The 17,833-nt window shown below is 48.1% G+C and overlaps 1 protein-coding gene, 1 long non-coding RNA gene and 1 pseudogene across 6 annotated transcripts in view; 1 reads left to right on the forward strand and 2 right to left on the reverse strand.

The window, feature by feature from the left end:
- Positions 1-15,555, forward strand: part of Gm31391 — a 36,685-nt gene extending 21,130 nt beyond the window's left edge. Inside the window, exons 2-4 of one of the 4 annotated variants that reach the window (XR_003956316.1) lie at positions 1,862-1,986; positions 7,420-7,555; positions 8,668-10,118. This is a non-coding gene — a long non-coding RNA (predicted gene, 31391). Of the gene's footprint in view, positions 1-1,157; positions 1,229-1,861; positions 1,987-7,419; positions 7,715-8,667; positions 10,119-13,725 lie in introns of those variants that run through there. The other 3 variants (XR_003956315.1, XR_377767.4, XR_001785282.2) reach the window with 3 other exon arrangements.
- Tcf7l1 (transcription factor 7 like 1 (T cell specific, HMG box)) overlaps positions 1-17,833 on the reverse strand; it is a 162,675-nt gene that overhangs the window by 50,014 nt on the left and 94,828 nt on the right. The gene's annotated exons all lie outside the window — the stretch shown is intronic.
- On the reverse strand, positions 11,632-11,894 carry Gm31315 (predicted gene, 31315; annotated as a pseudogene).

Here is a 17,833-nt window from a genome sequence, read left to right on the forward strand (position 1 = left end):
TTCAGGTGTCATTTTTCAGGCATTGCCTACCTTGGGTTTGTTTATTTATATTTACTGCCTGGTGCCTACAGGAGCCAGAAGAGGGCATTGTATCCCCAGGAACTGGAGTTACAGAAAGTTTTTAAGCTGCCTGATATGGGTGCTTGGAACAGAAGCGGCCTCCTTTGCAAGAGCAGCAGATGCTTTTAACTGCTGGGCCGGCTCTCCAGTCCCCTGAGACAGGGTCTCTCACTTGACTGGGGCTCACCCAGCAGGCTAGGCTACTTGGAAGTGAGCCCCAGGGATGCATCTGTCTCTCCTTCCCTAGTTCTCAGATGATAGGGACAGCATGCAGCTGGCACCAGAGGGTGTCCTGTTCTGTCACTGTACTTTATGGCTTTGAAAAAGAGTCCCTCCCTGAGACTTGCGTTACTCTCAGCCAGCAAGCTTCAGCAATCCCGTCTCTGCCCACTCCGGACCCCATGTGTTTTACCTGGGTGCTGAGATCTGAGGGTTCTCACCCACTATCTCCAGGCTCTTCAGCATGTGCTCTGGGACTTGAACTCAGGTCCTTCTAATGACACCAATACTTGAACTTACAGAGCGATTGACTCAACCTAAAATTTACTTCTTAAACGTCCCCAACAAAGACTCAACGGCTATATGAGGAAGTGCACCAATCCTGTGTCCAGCTGGATGGATTTTTAATATGCAGATATTATGAGGCACAGCCCAGACCAACACAAGACTGTTTTAGAGTTCAACAGTGAATTGCAGCAGACATGAACACACTCTCGGTCAAGCAGTAAACCACCACTTGTGAGCTGACCCCCGCCCGCCCTGACTCCCCCTTATCCAGCAACGCACACAGGCTGCACTGTTAGCTGTTAGTGTCCAGGAGCAGCTCTTTCCCCTAGGCATGCATTCCCAGACCTCCAGGCAGTTATACAAGCCTGACCAAACAGGTTTGGGGGCTTTTTCTCTAAACATTCTCTCTGCTTGCCCCTCCGATTCCTCCATACAACCGCCTCCCCGAGCTTCCTCTGTGGTGCGGGCTGTGAGGTTCTCCGGGTTTTAGCAGCCTCCTGATGTTCTGGTCGGGCTCCTTTAAGATGCTAGAGACGGTCAAGATAGAAGGGACCCCAGGACTTCAGCCTTTGGGAAGCTTAGGAGGCAGAGACCAGACACTGGGCCCCTGAGCAACAGGGCAATACCAAAGCCAGAAACTGCCCGAACTGGTTACATTCCAGTAAGATTAACACAAGGCTGAGCCTGCTCCCTCGCCCACCCCTCCTCCCCTCCGGGCCTTGAATAGGATTTTTAACTATTTCCCTCCTACTTGCCGTCCAACCCCACACACTGACAACGCTCCCTGCTGTTTGCACATTAACCTCCCATTTGCCAGGCAGCTTCTCAGAGGCTGCGGATTAACAACCACCAACTCAGACAATGGTCCCCAGGGAGGGATGCAAGGAGCTCAGACAAAGGCTCCAGACACTAGGCCCAGTCAATCACTATACAGTGATCATTAGGCAAAAAGTGCAGAGGGCTCCCGCAGGACTCCAGACAGGGCACATGAGCATCACCACAGTTGGCTTGGTGCCGGCTCCAGGCACCTGTCCTAGGTGGAACTGGGGTGTGGGGTAATGGGGGATGCTCCCAAACTCACGCTATAGAACTCCAGAACCCTGTCCCACAGTGTCACCTGGGAAGTGCTGGTCTAGGAAGGGCCTAAAATCTGGAGGGACAGCATGGAACACTCAACCCACTTCGCTAGGCTTCGAGCAGATGGCTCTGGCTCCTGCTCTAGGGCTTCCTGCAAAAGCAGTTTGTAGACAGGAATCCACAGGTCAGGTCCGTTTTCTCCTCCTTCTGCCTGCAGGTGCACACACATCCATGAACAAGGAAAGGTGGCACCATAGTCGTGGAGAAGGCCTGGCTGCAGGAGGGACAACCCTACCAGTGACTCCACTGTGACTGTCACAGTGACTGCTCATGCACCATCAGGTGAGGAGCTTGTTTTGTGCCAGGGTTTGGGCAGACAGGGCTAGGAGCAGGGGACACACTGTAGCAGGAGTCTCTAACAAGCCCACTACACAAGGTACTGTGTAGCGCCACTCCGGGCAGAATAAGGCTCTGGTCCCATATCAGGTGCCTGGCTCTGGTTTTCACCTGCTGGAGAAAGGCAACTCTTAAGTCACCCAGTTCTGTCTGTAGACACCTTTGTCACACTGAGACAGCCCACCAAGGTCGTCTGAAGGCCCCCCTCCCACCTGCTATGCTAGTTCAGGAACTCCTTGAATCCTCCTTGAGAGGAACCCCTCAAAATATCTCTACCTCTGCCTCCCAGTCCTGGTCAAGGAGGCTCTTACAAAAGTTTTTGCATGCTTATTTTTTATTTTTTCTGAGCCCTGGTCCAGTTCCGGGGCTGCTGCCAGATGGTGGGGGAGGGGAGCAGACTTCGGTGCCGGCTTATGAGACTCCTGGGTGGAAGGAACGGTGGGAGGAGAGGTCTACAGTCTAAGCAGAAACCAGATCTCCTGCCCTAGGGCAGTTAGCGTACGAGAAATTTAAGGACAATTAAAAAGCAACAACCACAATTAATACGGTTTACACAGGCAAAACTCATTAAGTGTGGGTTGGGGCGCTCCATTTACCTTGGCCGGGCAGAGACAGAACACATTAATCGCAAACGAGACTCCAGAGGAATATTTGTTTGCGCTGAACCCAACTTAGAGCCCTCCAGTGAAGGGCAGAGTACTCTTGACCTAAAATGGATGCACAAAGGGCTTCATCCAGGGAGCCAACTGCTAGCCTGGTAAAATTCAGATGCCAAACCTTGCCCATTCATCCCGGCACCCAGGAGGCAGAGTCAGGCAGATCTCTGAGAGTTTGAGGCCAGCCTGGTCTACATGTGGATTGAGTTCCAGTCTAGCTAGGGCTACATAGTATAGTCCTGGAGGTACTGTCTGGAAAACAAAACAAAACAAAACAAAACAAAACAGCACTAAAAAAAAAAAAAAAAAAAGGACAAAGGGATAAAACACAATCCCTCTTGCTTGAGCCAAGGACACCTAGCTTTGTGGTAGAGCATACACCAAGGCCTGACCCCATCTGCAGCACTACTACACAAGGACTAGAAATTCCTGCTTTGAAAGGTTTCATAAACTAGCCGGCTCATTCATAACCGACATCCGCCCCCAGTGTGAATGAACCAGACAACAGCCAGGGCCTGGCACACCGCTAAAGCGATCACTACCTTGTCTGGCTGCAGGGGACATTTGAGCAGGGGCTTATGGTTTGAATGGCAGCAAGTCCACAGATGATGAGCAAGCCATCAGATGACGTGGGAGGACCCTTAATCAAGCTCTTGCCCAGCTGCCCGCCCATACCTACAGGGCACGTTCTTCCACCTGCTCTAGCCATGAACAACGTGATAGGAAATTCCACACGCTGCACACACAACCCCAAAGACCCCAGGGTTCCCGCTCAACCTTTTGTTTGCCACTCTGTGGCCCTCTGTCAGTCACGGATGTCAGTGGGGTCTGGTGGAGCTGACACTCCTGGCTATATCCTTCCCTAGTTCATTAGACCTGAAGTACCCTTCTGGTTCTTCACTCAGTTCCCATAGTGTTCCAATGACATTAGCTCAATGCTGATGAGATAGTGAGCTTTAGCACATGCCACCAAGCCTCACACCTCTATGCCCAGGACACACATGGTAGAAAAGAACCACCTCCTGCAAGCTGTTCTCTGACTTCCAGAGGTATGCCTCCGAGGGCTCCCTCCTCCCCTCGCACATACACAGAAAGATGTCAGCATTGAGCTGTGTAGCTCAGTCATTATTAGAGTGCTTGCCTAGAACATGTTAGGTCCAGGCTTGATCTCCAGAACTACATAAACTGGGTTGTAACACACACCAGTAAACCCAAGCACTCAATAGTGTGAGGCCAGCCCAAGCTATACAGGACCTTGTCCAAATAAATAAATAAATAAATAAATAAATAAATAAATAAATAAATAATCTATGAATCTAGTTATGGTTGTGGCATAGTTTAACTGAGCAAACACTGTGCCAGCAGAGAGCTTAGACTGGGTAAGCTCTTATAATGGTAATAAAAAGTAGAAAGAGTGTGGTTCTATAGTGGGAGACGAGGGAATTTGGGGCGAGGGAGTGGGGTGTGTGTGATGGTCTAATATCCTTGCTTTATTGAGGGTCCAAGGCTAGCTCTCCTGTTGGGACACTCTCTTATTCAGCCTTCAGATCAGATCAGTCCCTTACCTCGTGGCCCTGCTAGCAGGTTCACTCACAAGGTCACCGTCTTTCTCATTTTCGCCTTCTGTGATGCTCAGCCCAACGCTTGCAGTTGGAAAAACACTGATCAATATGTGTCGAATTGACTCTCCAACATAAGCCAGCCAGCCCAGGACAATGTAAGGATGCCACCGTGACCAAATGGACCAGGCCAGACCTTCTGCCCACAACAAGCAGGCTCTATCTCTGGATTTAGAACAATAGGAACTGCATTTAGGTGAAGCAGGACAGCATTTCTGACCTGGTGCCAAACTCTCAATGATATCAGCCACCAGCAAAAACCTTTTTATTCACACAGTAAGCCATAGGTCTGCCACACAATGAGTAATTACAAACCAAGTGATCCAGCAAGGTTTCCCATCTTTAGAAGCATGAAGACCCAACATTTCCACTCAATGTGACATGAGCTCTGAACATATTGTTCCAGGTCTCACCATACTGTCCACATATCCGGCCTTATTTTACAGATATGGGTCATTAAGTCCGGGGCCACCTTCTTCCAGGATGAGACATGCTTTGTTGGGAGTGACACGCGTCTAATTTTAGGCCTTCTAAGACAGCAGTGCACTGGTTTTCCTTCACCTTTCGCCTACAGCAGGAAACGGCGATCACGTGCTCAGGTTCTCTGGCTTCAAAATCATAAAGTCCCGTTTCCACATAATGATGTATGCATTTAGCCTAGCACTGCAGCCTGCCCTTGGGCACAGTGAAGGTAGGTCAGCTCATGGGAGGTGTCCTAAGAGGGGCCGAATAGGAACTGGGGCTGCACTTCTGAAGTAGGGCGGGATGGTGGAGGGCATCACAGACTGATGGAAGTCTCACATTTACCTGTACAGCACTTTTTACATAAAGACATTTGTAGATTGTTTGAAAACGGGCTCGAGGAAGCATTTGCCCCACTACCGATACAGCTCTTCCTTCCCCTGTCTGCCTCTCTTCTGCTATTCTCTCCTGGGAGCCAGGGGAATTTTGGTGAGGCCCACTGAAGGGTCACACTGAGTTTGGAACAGAAAGCAACAGGATACAGGACAACAACAGTGTTTGATCATTTTGTGCTGTTATCACAACTAGAAGTGTAGATCCCTACTGCTGCCAGGACTGGGGCTTAGGACCAGGGACCCTCAGATGAAAACTACCAGGAATCCAGAGGTTCCAGCTGCTGGGGGAGAGGGTTTGATCCCCGAGCTTCCCACTCATGTGGTACCTCATTCAGATCCCTTTCTGGGCGCCTGACTCTTAGCCACGTTCCACCTCAGCCAGCCTGTTTCTCACCACACACATACCACCAGCCAGTTGATGCCTTGGAAAGAGAAGCATCTAAATGTTTATTAACTGCAGTCTCAGTCTGAATGGGGCGCTGCCTGCTGGTCTAAGGGGCAAGTGGGAGGAAACTGCGCACTACCCTTCCCTGAACCAGATGTTAGATTCAGATGGGCTGGAGCAGGCCCCAAAGATGCACTGTGATAGAAGCTTTACCAGAGCCTCACCATGGAGGTCATATCCCTGCTGGTGCCCACTCCCCCAGTACTGAGAAAGGTAGAGAGAGCCAGGCTGAGTCCAGAGGTGTGGGTTCTAAGCTCTGAACCTTCTACTAGATCCCTCTCAGTGGCTAGAAGAGGCTTTTGTGGTAATTAACATGTATTAAGTACCTACTGTTTGCACCATCTCCTGTGCCCATTAAAAAGCAGAGAGTTTTTATTTCTTCCTCACAAACTCTTCTTTGTGCACGGTGGAAATGAGCACTGATTATCATCCAGACACAATAAAATCCGGATACAGGTCATTAAACAGGGCAATGACCTACCCACTTGGTACGCTGACCTGTTCTTGCTCATTCCAAAACATTATTCAGACAGCAAGATAAATCGGTTAATTTTTTTTTCCACTCCTAAATCATTAAATTAGTCAGAAAGGAAAAGAAAGAAGAATAACATACAAACATCCTCAGTAGAAATTAGTAGGACCCTGCTCCCGCCATCTGCTTTACCCCAGGGCTGGTCTTGCTCCCACCCCCTGGTGCTCTGGGCTATCTGTTCCAGCATTTGGCCAGTAACAAACTGCTTTTTAGAACCCAGCTGTTAATTACTTCTCTAACAGCCCATTGCTTGGTCTATACAGAGCATCCCCTACAGACGACAGTTTCTGCTTTTCTTTACTTAAGGTGTACCCCAAATGCGGCAGACTCTGTGCTCTTCTCGGAGGGACAGATGAGATTGATGGATGCTTAGAACACACACACACAGAACACACACAATGTAACATGAAGTTACACGAAGTGAGCAGGCTTATAAAAAGCCATGCCATTGAGCTAGGCTATACTTAATATTCGGTCGTTGATTTCTACTTAAAAGGACCAAATTATCTATTGTTGAAAGTGGTGGGGGAGAAGGCTTAGGTGGGGAGAGTCTTCCCCTCTAACTTCACATAGGTGCCACAGCTGACTTCCCAGGAAGGTTATTGGCATCCCTCCCAAACTCAGTGCTCAGACGCATTATGGTGGCAGTTTGAAAGCGACCACAACAGGAGTGCTTCCAACAAGGAAACTGGCAAACAGGAATCAGGGCCTTCTCTCCCACTGTTAGAGCGTGTGGAAAAGCACACGCCAGTGCCTCTCAGCTCACCATCCATCTCCTCTTTTCTTCCTGCCACCAGTATAAGATATCTTACTGACTGACCATACAGCCTTGTGTTAGACCTCACAAAAGCTCAGAACTTACTTCATGTATATATATGCATGAGAGGTGACTGTGGAGGGCTGAAGCAGGCAGCAGACTTCCTGGATCTAACTGGAGTTACGGGCGTTTGTGAGCAGCCCGATGTGGGTGCTGAGAACCAAACTTGAGTTCTCTGAAGATCACCAAGTGTTAATAAGTGCTAAGCCATCTCTCTAGCCCCAGAGTTCATCCTTTCTACAAAAATACAAATGTAGGGCTGGAGAGATGGCTCAGTGGTTAAGAGCATGGACAGTTCTTCCAGAGGTCCTGAGTTCAATTCCCAGCAACCACATGGTGGCTCACAACCATCTGCAATGGGATGCAATGCCCTCTTCTGGTGTCTCTGAAGAGAGTGACAGGGTACTCACATACATAAAATAAGTAAATCTTTTTTTTTTTTTAAAAATACAGATGTAGTACAACACCAAAAACAGGCTCCCTTGCACCGTGCCCAGCACTGCCCAAGTGTGTCTTCACATCTGCAAGCTCTCTCAGTCCATGTGACACAGTACAAATGTTATCATCTTCTTCAAAGATATAGAAACAGGTATGTATGCGCACATGTGTTTGTGGATGCGTTCGTGTGTGTGTGTGTGTGTGTGTGTGTGTGTGTGTGAAGTACTCATGGTCACAAATGAGAACTGATATTTGCAGATAGAGGACCAAGGGGGCTGCCAGCACCCCCAAGAGTCCATAGGCTTACTACCCCACAAAAGGGTGAAAACCCAAGTTCAAACTTTGAGACCAAATGAATTTTTATGGAGGCTTTGTGCTAGAAAGGGTACTTGGTGGCAACAAAAGTTATTTGGGTTCAGAGGGCAGCTCAACAGACGAGAAGAGGAGCCGCCCAACATCAGGCATGGTGATCCCAGGACTCAGAAGGCAGAGGCAGGTGGACCTCTGTGAGTTTGAGGCCAGCCTGGTCTACAGAGTGAGTTCCAGGGCAGCCAGGGCTACATGGAGAAAAGCGGCTGAGTGGAGTGAGCCCAGCCTTGGAGCCCAGCCATGGAACACAACCATGGAACAGCAAGAAGTACTACAGATGTTTGAAGAAATATCCTTAGAGGCTCATAGCCGAACAACTCAAGAGCCAACCCCTCAGTCCATCAAAGCTAGGTTGCTGCCAAAACAGACCCTCAGAGGTCTCACCTCTCACCCTGACAAGTGGCAAAACAAAGAATGAGGCCAGAACATGCACTGAAGGGGGCAGGGCACTCCAGGTGTCCTGCATGCTCAGTGTGTGTGTGTGAGTGGGGGGATGGGGGTGTCCTTCACGCTCACTGTGAGTGGGTGGGGGGTGCTGGTGTGGCAATTCTTTTAAGCCTTTTAAGCAGTCTAACAGGTAGAAATTGTTGGTGGTTTGGAGATGGCTCTGACGGACCTAGCACCCAGGAAAGGCTGTAACCTTAGTTGGGGTGGGGACGAGAGTACGGTAGCAGGGAATCAGTGACAGAGGGATCCCTGGAGCTCTGGGTTCAAGGAGAAACCCTGTCTCTAAAGGCAGAGAGTGTGTGTAAGACAATGGACGTTGACCATTGGTGTCTACTTAGAACCACACCCATGAACATACTACACATCTCTGAGAAACTCTGTGCCTTCAGCCCCCAGAGACACAGTGGACATCACAGTGAATAATGTTTTTATTTCTTATTTCTTAAGGGAAGAAAGCAGTCATATCCCACCAGCAGTCGGACATCAGGCCTGGCCTTTCCTTCTGATACCTAAGAGAGAGTTGAATCCACTTCCCTTTGCCCGACTTCCTTTGGTTTTTGCTTTTCCAGGGAATGAATCAAGTCAGTCAACAAGTATTTATGTAGCGCCCACATATCGCAGGGGCGGGTAGGGGAGCCAGGGGCTGCTGGAAGAAGCCCAGGCCAGCTCTCACTCGAGACAGTTAAAGGAAATGTCTGTCCTCGGGCTAGGTCTGAACAGGGGCTGCAAAGAACTGACTGCCACCCTGGGTGGGTTTATTCTGGACCAACCACTCATTTCTGGCTGGGCTGCTTCTGTTATCGGAAAGGCCAGCGTGGGCGGATCAGCCATGTCTGTGCACATTTTTGGAGAATGGCAAGCACAGTGCTAGTGATCTTGGTACTTGGAGGAACGGGGGCTGGGGCTGGCTGAAATCCTCTTCTCCAAATCCCCAAAGGGGTTTGTGTGTGTGTGTGTGTGTGTGTGTGTGTGTGTGTGTGTGTGTGTGTGTGTGTGTGTGTGTGTGGTGTTCCCCAGCAACAATCAGAATCAGCTAAACAAATGTTGTCAGAAGTTCACCATTTTCTCCTCTGCAAATGTAAATGCTCCGCAGCTGTCTGGGAGAGGCTAGGAAAATCTGGGGTCCATGGAAACAGCCTCTGCAGGTCCTGCTCCTCTTACACTGAGAAACTGGGTTACCTGGCTTTACACCCTGCTATGCACAGCATGCACCATCAACCAGTGGTCTGAGCATCTCGTAAGTGGTTAAGAGCACAGGCTGTTCTTCCAGAGGACCAAGATCCAATTCTCAACACCTCCATAGCAGCTCACAACTGTCTGTAAATAGTCCCAGAGAATCTGAAACTGAACTAGGCACGCATTACAAAGTGCACAGACATATATGCTGTCAAAACACCCATATACACATAAGCAGATGGATAGATAGATAGATAGATAGATAGATAGATAGATAGATAGAAAGAAATGGGAGGGGTGGAAATTGAGGCTCCAATCTGCAATTCCTTGAGCAACCTCCCATGCAACCAAGCACTGAGAAGCACTTCCAGATAACCAAGAGATGTCACCACTAACCTAAGAGGTTTCCTAAGGTCACATTGGGATACACCTGCCTTACACATTGTTGGGAAGAAGTGAACAGGCTCTCTAAATCACAAGATGTCTAGTGACTTATAAATATATAACTAGTCTTGATTTGAAAATAAGTCACTGGAAGAGCCTGATTGTTACATGTTAGGTTTTCAAATTGTTTTGCTTTGTTTGGTCTCATTAGATAGCCCTGACTGTCCTGCAACGTTCTAGAGCAGGCTGGCCTTAAATTCACCGAAATCTGTGCACCGTGTGCTGTGGTCACAGGTGTATACCACCACCCCAGTTTGTTTTTTAGAGAAGGCTTTCATATAGCCCAGGTTGGTCTTGAACTCTTGATTCTCTTGCTTCTACTTTCCAAGTGCTGGAATTATAGGTTTATAGCACCACACCTGCCCCCCCCCCCCCCGCCAATTACATGTTATTTGACCTCAGTAAGACTTATTCTTTTTCTTTTAAATGTGTGAATGCATGTGCATGCGTGCCACGGTGCACGTGTGGAGGCCAAAGGACAACTTTGAGGGGTCATTTCTTTCTCAGGTCATCAGGCCTGCTTAGCAGGCACCTTCAGCTCTGGCTGAGAGCTAACAGAACCACATATTTCTCACCACAAAGCATCCTTTCATTTCCACGTTAAGGACTGGCGATCTCTTAAATGCCCACGGGATGTTTGAATAACCTGCATAGCTACAGTTAGAATCTCAGCATCTGGGGAAGTCACCGCAAAACCCCCCACATATAAATATGGTGATTTTAATAACAAATAACACATTTGGAGACTGGGATAAGTATGCTGGCAGAGGGAGCCACCGAAGATGTTAATTTGCATGTTGACAAAGGAATCGAATCCAGCTGCAGCATTCATGCCTGACTCTGTGGGGCCACAGGACACATGGACAACTTCATCATGGGCATGCTCTACATTTAAAGCTTATTTTTAAACCCTCAAAATTTTGGCAAAAAACCCTCAGATTCTACTGAAGAATGGATTTGATTGTTCTGTGAATCCTAAAACAGTGTGAGTAGAAAAAAAAAGTCCATGTAGGTTTTACAAATTAAATAAAAATGTCTAAATCAATTAGAAGCAAACTTTCTTAAAATACTCACCTGGGGGCAGAACCCAACCTCCCCCCGCCCCACAACTGTTGTAGAAGGCTTTGGGAACTTAAGGAATAGGTGCTAGTATAACTCAGTATAACTGTCTATCGCTTTCTGATTTTTCTAGATTTGTCTGAGCGTTTAAAGTGAAATGTGAAAATTGTGTTAGATGACCAAAAAAAAAAAAGAGGATGAATCTAAACTCACTGTGGTGATACATGTCTATAATCTAAACACTGGGAGGTTGAGGCAGGAGGGCTGCAAGTTCAAGGGCAACTTCTATCAATTGTGAGGCTTTGTCTCAAAAAACAAAACAAGATCCAGTATTGTAGTGCATGTCTTTAACCCCAGTTCTCAAAAGGCAGTGTCGGAGCTCTGTGAGTTCAAGGCTGATCTGTCCTAGTTAATGAGACATTGCTTCAGAAAACAAGACTCTGAGCTGGAGAGATCCCTCAGGGGTCAAAGCACTGGCTGCACCCACAGATTCAAGTTCCAACATCTACATGGTAGGTTATACTGCCTGTAAGTAACTCCAGTTCCAGAGGATTCAACACCCTCTTCTGGCCTCTGGGAACCAGGCATACGTGTGGTACACAGACATACGCATATAATATTCATAATAGACTAAACTTCTGATGTGACCTTATATGAATGACTATATTTGTGTATAGGTAGATTTTTCTTTTTGAAACCAGAACATTTATGTTATGACTGATTGAGATCCTCAAGATGAACTGGATGCTGCAACAGCTGCCCTCTTGGGTTTAGGTGTTGTTCCTTCCATGGAATCCACGTCTGAATCTGTGATAAACAATTTTTAGGTGCCTCATCTGACCAGTCCTGGTAGTATTTCACCTCTTAGCCTTGGCACTCCAGTTATATTTGCCACAGGTCAACTTCTGAAGGTGGTAGGCCTTGGAGCCACAGTGGCGGCACAGTGTGTGCATCTCATTGCGACGTTTTCCAAAGGATGAAGTTCCTTTTGCCATCTTACTTCTACCGGTGAGGCCAAAGAGACAGGAAGAGGTATGGGTAGATTTTCGTAGTAACAGTGACCATCATAATCACAACAGGCTATGTACTGGTTTGGACATCTCAGTTTGTTATTCTGATAAGCTTGAACTCTGTTCTGCTTTCCTTTCTGACAAATACCATGACCAAAAGCAAATTGGTGAAGGAGAGGGTCCACTGCCATGTCACAGACCATCACTGAAGGAACCCAGGGCAGGAACCTGAAGCAGAAGCCATGGAGGACCACAGCTTGCGTTTCACTCCCTGGTTCTCTTAGGTTCAAGATCCGCTAGTTTCCTTAGAAGGCCCAGGGCCTTCTATTGACAAATGGCTCTGTGCATGGTGAGCTGGGCTCTTCTACATCTCTTAGGACAGGTAAGACAATGCTGCACCCAGACCAACCTGGTAAAGATGGCTATTCACGAGGGGCTTTCTGAGTGGTTCTAAGCTGCGTCCAGTTGAGGCCTGTTGCTAACTAGAACAGTTCAATGTCTTCCCCAATATGGATGGAGTCTGCTGATCCATTTATGAAATAAATACTCCCTCAAACATTTCTGAACACAGAAGGGGCCTCTGGTACGCATACCAACTCAGTAGGGTAGTTAAATAGGACCTGGTAATAAAAGTGACGGCTTGTTTCATTTTTGAAGGAAATAGCCACCAAACCCCTCCAGCTCAAATAGGATGTATTTAGTCACCACATTTGTCAACCCTTCAGTGCAGCTCCATGTTTATCCCTGAACTCGGGGGATAGGGACAGTGTACTGGACAGTGGCAGGATAGCCATGTCCCTATCCCCCGAGTTCATGAGATAAAGGGAACTGTTTTGAGGGTTCCAATTCTTGGGAGCCCCGAGGATTGCAGTTCTACCAGCTTCCATGGCTAATGTGTTAGTAATAAACGAGAGGGTATGGGTGTGGTTGCCCTTATCAAAGAGACTACTTCCTCTGCCTCGACCTTGAACAGCTAGGTATAGAAGACAGGAAACCTCGGGTCTACTCAATAGGAGTGTCCATACCAGCTGCACTCTTAATATTCTTAAAATTATGGGCAGATTTAATGAGACAATGGGTGTGAGTCTCATGTGTGCCCATCTGGACTATGTAGGTAAGGCTGTGTGTGTGGTGTGGTGTGTGTGTGTGTGTGTGTGTGTGTGTGTGTGTGTGTGTGTGTGTGTGTGAGTTCTGGGCCATCACAGATGGTGTGGTTGCCCTTGTGCTTGCCTCCTTAGCTCTCCAACAAGCTTGCCTTTGTGGCTTGTTTGGTTTTGAGGTAGGGTCTCACTATGTAGCTCTAGCTGGTCTGAAATTCACTGTGTTGAATAGGCTGGCCTCAAACTCCTACAGATCTGCCCTCTCTCTCCAGAGTGCTGGGATTAGAGGCGAGAGCCAGCTCTTGCCTTTATAAAGCAGTAGACTCTGTTGTAATCATATTGAGTTTTTGTTTGAAGGCAGCTGAAGTCTCCTTAGGTCTGAATGCTTAGGAGACACTGGAAGCTAAGACAACCCCCCATACACACACACACACACACACACACACTTGAGTTACAGATGTCAGGTTTTTCCTGGTGCAAGAGTAAGTCACATCTGGAGGCCAGATCTATGCTACCACTGGTGGCAGTAAATAACCATGTGATGTGAAGTCCACCCTGGGTGCCATCCTATCCGAATCCAGAAGAAACAGCAGAGACCTTCTGCTGGTGGCTTCCATTTGACCACAACCCTTGAGAGGATGGGTATTCACTGGCCCATAAATAGATCCTTGGGCCTAATGCTGTAACGTGAAATTCACCATATGGTTCTTTTCCAGTTTTCTCATTTGCACTGTAGCCTGCCAGAAGCCGTTTAGTCAACTTACACCCTTCCCCCAAATGGAAGTGGGGATGGTGTGACGCCTGGCATAGAAACTCGACTCCAGCCCTTCACCCCCAGAAGAGAAGCTCGAAGCTCCTAGGGCCTGCAGCCCTATGCCAGTGGTGGACCATAGCCAGCCTGCCTGCGAGCCATGGGAACCTGAACCTGAACCAGGGACTACACTGGTGTCTCTAGATCAAGTTTCGGGTGTGCTGGGACTTTGGGAAAGCATGCGTCTCTGCTCCCAGTTGTCCTGGAACACTAAGTCCGTCTTTTGTGGAGCAATGGCCTGCTTTTGCCACAACACTGTCCCAGCTGAAGTCTCCTTCTGCAGCTTCTGACTCGGGTTCTTTTTCCTTTTCGCCATACTCCTGGAAGCCAAGGAAGGGGTCCAGTCCCCAGCGCGCGCTGACTATTCAGTCAGCCCCGATCGGCAGTTCTCATTCTTTCTTCTAGCAGGAGTGAAGGCTGAGATGCCCGCCAGGCAACTTTGCCTTTTTTCTTCTCTCATTCCCCTGGGATCTGCTGCTCGGGGCTCGTGGTTTCCTGGTAGCTTCTTCACTTTCCTCACCGGATGCCCCCAAAGCATCTCAATCACGCCTGACCATTTCCTCAGGACTCAGATTCTTCTACTGCCTTTCCTACTTCCGGCAATGGCTCCTCCTTCCTTCCTGTTGCCAGGCAACATTCCTGACTCTTCCTTCTCAGGCCCTCTGTGCTTATCTGCCCGCAAGTCCTGTAGCCCTCTCCCTTCTAAACAAACCTCTAATCTGACTTTTACCTAGCTTCTATTCTACACATCCGCATTTCTATCGCACTGTCCACGACTACCTGGGGTTTCCACCTCGGTTCCTTTCTGCCTGTTTCCCCGCTGTCGAGAGCTCCAGTGAGGGTCAGTGCACATCACTTCTTTACACAAGAGCCCCCACACCACCCTGTCCATCTCACCACGAGGAAGCCAGAGTCTAGCGTGCTCTGTAAGAGAGAGTCCCTTGAGTGGCCTCCTGTCCATCTTTTCTGATTGCACCTTCTTTAGCGCCACCACCAAGCCCACACACTCTGCTCCTTGCTACTCAATCTGCCTGTCATTAGCCCACCTCAGGGTGTTTGTGCTTTGCCTGGAGTGCCTTTCTGCTATGAGTCTATATAGCTTGTTCCTTTTCATCTTTATGAAAAATCACTTTCAACAACACCTTTGAGAACTATGCATTGAGTGAATGAACAAATTAAACTTTCCCCTGAACTTTCATTGGTGACTGGAACTTCACAATGTGCTTGGTTGCTGTTGAGTTGGGTTCTTTTTGGTTTTGTGTTGTTTTTAAGAAGTGTGTGTGTGTGTGTGTGTGTGTGTGTGTGTGTGTGTGCGCGCGCGCGCGTGTGCGCACATCTGCCACCTCTAGGGATCGAGATTCACACTGTGGTCTGTAATCGGCAGCAATGTCTCTCAAAACTCATTTAACAAGGGTACAGAAACACATGTAACAGGAAATATGCATCTGGCTCCTTAGGACACTCCGTGCGTATGAAAAGCGATACACTATATATCTAGTGACTCATCAAGTGTGGCATCAGCACCTCAGTCTTTATCCAGAACCAGCACCCGGCCTTTCAGATGGCCACTCCCATGCCTTGGGCTCACCTCTGGCCAAGTAGCTTCTCTCACACTCCAGCTCTCCCCTCCTGGACCTCTTCTCTCCTTTTCCAGGTTCTCTGATGGTATTCAGACCCAGATTATTTCAAAACACTCGGTCCTCTGTGAATAACGTGTAAACATTGCTTTCCCACGCAGAGCTGCTGGGCACACCCCCAGTTCTTCCTTAAACTTTGTACAGAGGGGGAGGTGGGCACTATGTCATACAAGACGCTTCGTGGATAAGGCACCAAAATGAACGCTTTGCAACTCAAAGCCTGGGAGTCCCGGCCACATTACTAAAAAGCTCCCTATCACCTATCTGTAAGCTATAGTAGCTAGGTCTCCTCTGCAGCCTCTGGGTTGATGTGACCTTAAACACTTAAGGTTCTGAGTAGCTGTAACATCTATGCAGTGGTTTCTTTTTTATGTATGTGTTATATAACACTGGGGATTGGACCAAGGGCAATGGGCGCTCTGGGCAAGTGCTCTACCACTGAATTACATATGCTCCAAGCCTAGACTTAGCAGTTTTATTTATTTACTTATTTGTTTTGTGGGTGGGGAGACACCAGCCTCACTATGGAAACCATGCTGGGTTTGAACTTGCAGTATTTCTCCTGCTTCTGCAAACCCCAAGTGCTGCGATTACAAGCATGTGTCACCATGTCCAGTTCTAGAATTAATATTTAAAACTGCAATAAAACTAATTATTAATAACCCGGGGGGAAGGGGGATAGGGGATGACCAGAACTGAATAATACCAACTTTGCTTGGTCACAGTCAGAAGAGCCTTGACTGGAGGGCATAGCAGTTAGTCACGCTGACACCTTCTCTGGTATTTTGGTGCTCTGAGGTCTGTGGATGGGCGGGAAGCCCCACTGTGACAGAACTGTAATCTAAATGAGGAAAGGGAAGGAAAACATGCCCTTTCGCTTAAGACCTTCAAAATTGCAGACTGTGAGGAGAGTCTGACGTAAAACAGCCTCGTCTAACAACAGGGAGGCAGAAATGAGGGAGACTGAGGTCTTTGGGGTGGGGGTGGGGCAATTCTTGAATGAATCAGAGAATAAAGTTTGTAAGGAGGAGAAATAGAACATATCACCCATTGCAGGGCCTGAGCAGAAGGGGCTGCTCACAGGTTGGAAATGCACCAAAGGCTTACCTTCTCCAGAAAGGGGAAGGGAGGGCCCAACAGAGTCCAGTGACTGTGCCTCAGAGCAGAGGCTGAGGAAAGGCAGGATGGGAAATGTTGGCACATCCGCTGTGATGAGGGCCTCAACCAGGGTGGAGGGGAAGGTTAGCTGATCAAGCCTCGAGAGCTGCATATGGGATTGCCCCTGCTGTTATTCAGGGTATCCCACAGACGATGTGTGAATGTGTGTGGTATGCGTGTTGCGCATTTGTGTCTGGGTGTGCATGCCTGTGGAGACCAGAGTGGAGCATCTGGTGTCTTCTTCTGTATCACTCTCTGCTTTATGGCACTGTGAACAGGAAGTTCACTGCAAGGCTGGCTGGCTAGCAGTGATCTGTCCGAATTTACCAGTCTTGGCCCCTGCAATAATGGTGTTACAGGCACACGTGGTCATGTTAGTTTGTAAGTAGATGCTTGGAATTCAGCCTTGGTCTCACACTTCTGGTATTTTTGCCCCCTGAGCCATCTCTCTAGCCTCAGAAACATAGAATTCTTTTTTTTTCCCTCCATTAATTAATGTATTTATTCACTTTACATCCCAATTGGAACCCAGAAACCCCACCCCGGGGCGGGGGGATTCTTGAGCACAACGTGTCTACAAGTAGAAAAGTGGAGACCCAGACTTCATCCAATGTGGAGTCCCTGTTGCTAGCCCCAGATGAACAGGAATATCTAGGAGAAGCTGGAGGCTAGAAGGTCTCCAGCCTCGTGGCACAATGCCGTGCACATAAATGAGGGAAGTGTGGAGTTTGAGACAGACCTGTAGAGTAACACTTACAACTCCTTCCCTCTGGGGCCTTCAGTGAAAAACAGTACAGTTTTCACTCAAGGCCCAGGTAGAAGAAGAAATTCCCATTGTCGTCTTCTGGGACGTCTCTTAGACCTAAGATTTTGCAAAGGGAAAGGATCAGGGTGGTTCTGAAAGGAATATTCACTGAGCAACAAGAACAGGCTATTCCTGGACACATGGAGTTATCCAGTCCCTCAGAGAGTACAAATAACAGCATCTTAACAGAGTTTAGTTACAGTACTAAAAATAAATGGTGGCTACATTCGAATTATTATTATTTTTAAGTTTTAAACCAATAAACTAAAAATATACCTAGAGCCTAAATTATCTTCCATGAACAAGGACTGCATAAAACACATCCAGTTCTCTGGGCCAAGAAGTGGAAGGAAGCCCCCACCCCCACCCCTGTTCCTTCCACTCCTTTCCTGTAGCCTTCCATCTGTAAGTCA

The sequence above is a fragment of the Mus musculus genome, chromosome 6, assembly GCF_000001635.26.
Source record: "Mus musculus strain C57BL/6J chromosome 6, GRCm38.p6 C57BL/6J".
NCBI classification, from domain to species: Eukaryota; Metazoa; Chordata; class Mammalia; order Rodentia; family Muridae; genus Mus; species Mus musculus.